Source organism: Podarcis bocagei (assembly GCF_964188305.1).
Source record: "Podarcis bocagei genome assembly, chromosome: 7".
In the NCBI taxonomy this organism is placed as follows: domain Eukaryota; kingdom Metazoa; phylum Chordata; class Lepidosauria; order Squamata; family Lacertidae; genus Podarcis; species Podarcis bocagei.
Genome location: NC_138132.1, coordinates 3,442,856 through 3,449,042, shown reverse-complemented (window position 1 = coordinate 3,449,042; position 6,187 = coordinate 3,442,856).

Below are 6,187 nucleotides of genomic sequence, written 5' to 3'. Positions count from 1 at the left end.
GATGGTTCGCGTCAGGAGTAAATACAGAGATACTGCAGGTGAATCGTGGGTGAAGACAGATGTATTGCAGGTGAAAAAGTGTTCTCTAAATAGCTTGGCCACTGCTTCTCTCTCTCTCTCTCTCATTACAAATGCATCAGAGTGTGCTCTTTAGTCTAAAGGCTTTGCAAGCATAAAAACAAGAAATAGCATCCGTTATTAAAAAATGAATCCAAAACAGCAGCACAAACAGAGAAGCCTTCTTAATTTAAAAGAGCTTGAGCTGTAAGGATTGAGAAGGCGGAGACGTTTGGAGCAAACAGAAAACTCCTCTGCAGACACCGAAAAGACCCCACAGGGGGTCTTCCTGGGGAGAGGATTTCAGACCTGGTGGATATTTTTTCCTGGTGTCTACCAACCTCGATTTGGGTGTCTGGTGTGGATGGGGGGGGGGGTGTGAGGAGACCCAGATGAGGAAGAGGCCTCCTGGGATGATCTGTTCAATACCTGAGTGAATTCACGTAGACCCTTCAGGTGTCTGTTGGTTTATTTATTCCATTTCTACCCCACCTCCAGTAGTGATGTATGGAAGTGAGAGCTGGACCACAAAGAAGGCTGATCGCCGAAGAATGGATGCTTTTGAATTCCGGTGCTGGAGGAGACTCTTGAGAGTTCCATGGACTGCAAGAAGATCCAACCTCTCCATTCTGAAGGAAATCAGCCCTGAGTGCTCCCTGGAAGGACAGATCCTGAAGCTGAGGCTCCAAGACTTTGGCCAACTCATGAGAAGAGAAGACTCCCTGGAAAAGACCCTGGTGTTGGGGAAGATGGAGGGCACAAGGAGAAGGGGACGACAGAGGACGAGATGGTGGGACAGTGTTCTGGAAGCTACCAGCATGAGTTTGACCAAACTGCGGGAGGCAGTGGAAGACAGGAGTGCCTGGAGTGCTCTGGTCCAGGCAGTGGAGTAGCATGGGGGGTGCATGGGGGGGGGAGCCGCAACGGGCGCAACATCTGGGGGTTAGGGTTAGGGGGCGCAAATCCACGGGTTAGGGGGCGCAAATTACTTGCCTTGCCCCGGGTGCTGACAACCCACGCTACGCCACTGGGTCCAGGGGGTCACGAAGAGTCGGACACGACTAAACGACTAAACAACAACAACACAACTCTAGGATTCTATGTATTTGCTGCGACCAGGTTTCCCATTCTGCCACCTTTGGGGTGATGTTCCTGGACCTTTGGGGCACACCAGCCCCCCTTTCTCCCTGATTCTGCCTGTCTGGGAAGCCAATATTTCCCTCCGCCTCACCCGCTGGGGAAGTATCATTAACCGTTTTCCTTCCAGCCCCCCCCTGCCACTGATTCCGCCCGCACATCGACGAGGCTGCGGAGAATTATTTCAACTTAATGTCAGCATTAATCACCCAGGAGCTAACGACGCATTGATGGGATTAGTAATCCCCCCCCCCAACATGTAATTCAATTAAACACCTCCACTTGTTTCGTTTTTCCATTTAAATAAATTAAGTCTTCCCCATCTGCTGCCAAAACACCGATGTAAAGGTTAAGCCGAAAAGGGAGGGCGGAGCGGGTCGCAGACAGAGCAGCGCCGAATTTTGCTGTCCCCGTTTCAGTGGCGTAGCGTGGGTTGTCAGCACCCGGGGCAAGGCAAGTAATTTGCGCCCCCTAACCCATGGATTTGTGCCCCTAACCTGTGGATTTGCGCCCCCTAACCCTAACCCCCAGATGTTGTGCCCGGTGCGGCCGCCCCCCCTGCACCCCCCACGCTACGCCACTGCCCCATTTTTCATCCCCACCAGAGCGAAGGGAACCGGCGCTAACCGAAGATCAGCTGCAAATTTTGAGCTCAGACAGCAGACGGGTAGGCAGGAAACTCACCAGACTCCTCAGCAAAAGCAAGGAGCCGTTTGTAGCCGGAGGGCCACATCTGCTTCTGAGTGAACTTCCAGGGGCCGGGTGTCAGGGGTGGGCGTGGCCAGGGGCAAAAGTGGGCGGGGCAGCAGGCGAGAACTTCTCCCCTGCAGAGTAGGCTGGTTTCTGCACTCACATCTGTATCCTGAATCCAACCTCAAAAGGTCAAAGATCGAGGACACATCCCAGCCGGCAAATGCACCCAAAGCAGGGTGGGTGAGCGGTGCCCATCTTGAGGGACAGTGTGGCGCAGTGGTTGACCTTGGGAGACCAGAGTTCGAATCGCCACTCAGCCATGACAGTCAGGGGGTGACCTTGGGCCAGTCGTAGCTTCTCAACCTCAAATACCTTGCAGGGCTGTTGTCAGGACACAATGGGGAGAGAGATTACCATACTTGCCACCTTGAGACTGAAGGATAGGTGGGGTTGATGTTATTTAGTCATTTAGTCGTGTCCGCCTCTTCGTGACCCCCTGGACCAGAGTACGCCAGGCCCTCCTGTCTTCCCCTGCCTCCCGCAGTTTGGTCAAACTCATGCTGGTAGCTTCGAGAACACAGTCCCACCATCTCGTCCTCTGTCGCCCCCTTCTCCTTGGGCCCTCCATCTTTCCCAACATCAGGGTCACGGAAGCACGTCGGGGAAGAAGATTGATGGAAGGCTGGCACGTAGATGTCGTTTGCCTGGGCGGCCTGTCCTGCCTCCTGGCCCTTCTGACAGACCTCACCCCTAAAGGCTCCTCCATCGTCTCCCAAGACAGTTTTGTCCCCTGGAAGACGAAAGAAGCTTGCAGGACAGGACCCAAACCAATGGATTGTAATGACTGGCAAGGAGATTACAACTAAACCTTAGGAAGAACCTTCTGGCACTGTGGGCTGCTCAGCAGCGGAATGGACTCCCTCAGAAGGTGACAGACCCTCTGAAATATACTCGGAGTCGAGAGTGGATTTCATGCTCTTTATTCAGCTCATAGTGGTGAGGAGGAATGGAAGTTCCCCCAGAATGTCTGCTTTATATACATTATTTACACAATGGGCTCCATGTGATTGGCTAATTCCGGGATTCTCCGGTAGGCCAATCAGGTTGCGGATTCACTTCCGCCTGGAGCTGGATTGGGTGGCTCCTGTGGACCAATCAGACTGCTGCATTCTGGATCCTATTGTTTTCAGATTGATCAGACTGCTGCATTCTGGATCCTATTGTTCTAGGACCGATCAGACTGCTGCATTCTGAATCCTATTGTTCTCAGATCGATCAGACTGCTGCATTCTGGATCCTATTGTTCTAGGACCAGTTCAGACTGCTGCATTCTGGATCCTATTGTTCTAGGACCAATCAGACTGCTGCATTCTGAATCCTATTGTTCTCAGATCGATCAGACTGCTGCATTCTGGATCCTATTATTCTAGGACCAATCAGACTGCTGCATTCTGGATCCTATTGTTCTAGGACCAATCAGACTGCTGCATTCTGAATCCTATTGTTCTCAGATCGATCAGGCTGCTGCATTCTGGATCCTATTGTTCTAGGACCAGTTCAGACTGCTGCATTTTGGGTCCTATTCAATTCAGTACATAACACTCTCCTTGGTTGGAGGTTTTTCAACAGACGTTGGGTGAGTACAAGAAGGGCAAGGAATCTTTGTACGCTCAGGGAAAGCGGTGATGTGATCGCAAGAAGCTCCATCTGCTACACAGGATGAGACCCTCCCTGCCCACAGACTGTCTCGCCAGAGTGGTGCATGCTCTGGTTATCTCCCGCTTGGACTACTGCAATGCGCTCTGTGTGGGGCTCCCTTTGAAGGTGACCCGGAAACTACAACTAATCCAGAATGCAGCAGCCAGACTGGTGACTGGGAGCGGCCGCCAAGACCACATAGCACCTGTCTTGAAAGACCTACTTTGGCTCCCAGTACATTTCCGAGCACAATTCAAAGTGTTGGTGCTGACCTTTAAAGCCCTAAACGACCTCAAAGGCCCAGTATACCTGAAGGAGCGTCTCCACCCCATCGTTCAGCCCGGACACTGAGATCCAGCGCCGAGGGCCTTCTGGCGGTTCCTCATTGCGAGAAGTAAGCTTACACAGAACCAGGCAGAGGGCCTTCTCGGTGGTGGCGCCCGCCCTGTGGAACGCCCTCCCACCAGATGTCAAAGTGATAAACAACTACCTGACATTCAGAAGACATCTGAAGGCAGCCCTCTTTAGGGAAGCTTTTAATATGTGACATTTTAGTGTATTTTTCATCTTTGTTGGAAGCCGCCCAGAGTGGCTGGGGAAACCCAGCCAGATGGGCGGGGTACAAATAAATTATTATTATTATTATTATTATTATTATTATTATTATTATTATTATTATTATTATTATTGGCTATGGTGGCCAAACAAAGGCCATCTTCCGCAAAAAGGCAAAGACCACAAAGAAGATCCTGCTGAGACAGGAATGTGTGGAGCCCAACTGCAGGTCAAAGAGGCTGTTGGCCATTAAGAAGTGCAAGCACTTCGAGTCGGGAGGAGACAAGAAGAGAAAGGGCCAAGTTATCCAGTTCTAGGCTGCTGTGGAACCCATGGTTGGTTGATGTATAAAATGTTATAAAAGTCTTATTGGATCACCCCCCAAACCCTCCCCCAGATGTTGGGTGACCATCTGTCAGGGCATGTTTAGTTGCAATTCTTGCAACAACAACAACAACAACAACAATAATGATTTTATTTATACCCCGCCCTCCCCGGCCAAGACTAGGCCCAGGGCAGCTAACATCAAATTATAAAATAAAAAGGTAAAGGGACCCCTGACCATTAGGTCCAGTCGTGGCCGACTCTGGGGTTGCGGCGCTCATCTCGCTTTATTGGCCGAAGGAGCCAGCGTACAGCTTCCGGGTCATGTGACCAGCATGACTAAGCCGCTTCTGGCGAACCAGAGCAGCGCACGGAAAAGCTGTTTACCTTCCCGACGGAGTGGTACCTATTTATCTACTTGCACTTTGAGGTGCTTTTGAACTGCTAGGTGGGCAGGAGCAGGGACTAAGCAACGGGAGCTCACCCCATGGCGGGGATTTGAACCTCTGACCTTCTGATCGGCAAGCCCTAGGCTCTGTGGTTTAACCCACAGCGCCAGCCGCGTCCCAAAACCAAGGTAAAGGTAAAGGGACCCCTGACTGTTAGGTCCAGTCGTGGCCGACTCTGGGGTTGTGGCGCTCATCTTGTTTTACTGGCCAAGGGAGCCGGCGTACAGCTTCCAGGTCATGTGGCCAGCATGACTAAGCCACTTCTGGCGAACCAGAGCAGCGCACAGAAACACCATATTTACCTTTCCGCCGGAGCAGTACCTATTTATCTACTTGCACTTTGATGTGCTTTCAAACTGCTAGGTTGGCAGGAGCAGGGACCAAGCAACAGGAGCTCACCCCGTCGCGGGGATTCGAACTGCTGACCTTCTGATTGGCAAGTCCTAGGCTCTGTGGTTTAACCCACAGCACCACCCGCGTCTCAGCATCAAAATATATAATATGTTAAAAACATAAAGTCAAACTCTCAATTAAAATACAGCTTAAATCAGATTATGATCAAAACAAAAGCAAATCGGATGGCAACCCACAAATTATAACCATAAGGGTTGGGGATAATTGCTCACCAGGCCCAAATATTTGTGCTGGTCTTATATAATAATAATAATAATAATAATAATAATAATAATAATAATAATAATTTATTTATTTATACCCCGCCCATCTGGCTGGGCTTCCCCAGCCACTCTGGGTGGCTTCCCAAAAAATATTAAAATACTGTAATACATCAAACATTAAAAGCTTCCCTAAACGGCTGCCTTCAGATGTCTTCTAAAAGTCTGGTAGTTGTTCTCTTTGACATCTGGTGGGAGGGCGTTCAACAGGGCGGGTGCCACCACCGAGAAGGCCCTCTGCCTGGTTCCCTGTAACTTGGCTTCTCGCAGGGAGGGCCGGTGGGAAGTGTTAGGGAGGCCACTTGCATGCAGGGGCTTATAAAAGGATCTTGTAAAAGGAGGGGGTGTCAGACTTTGCAGTGGGTTCAGCTGGATGACCTTTGGGGTCCCTTCCAACTCTATGATTTTGTCATTCTAGCCTGGCAGAAATACTCAGGGTGTGAGATCAGGCCAGCCAGGAGTGTGTGGCCTGGGAAGGGGGCCAGAGAGAGAGGACGTGGTTCCCTCCACCCTCCTGGGGGTCAGGGAGTAGATGGCATCTTGACCCATTTTTGCCCCGTGTAATTTCCAGTCTTTTTTTATTATTTTACATGCAGGTGG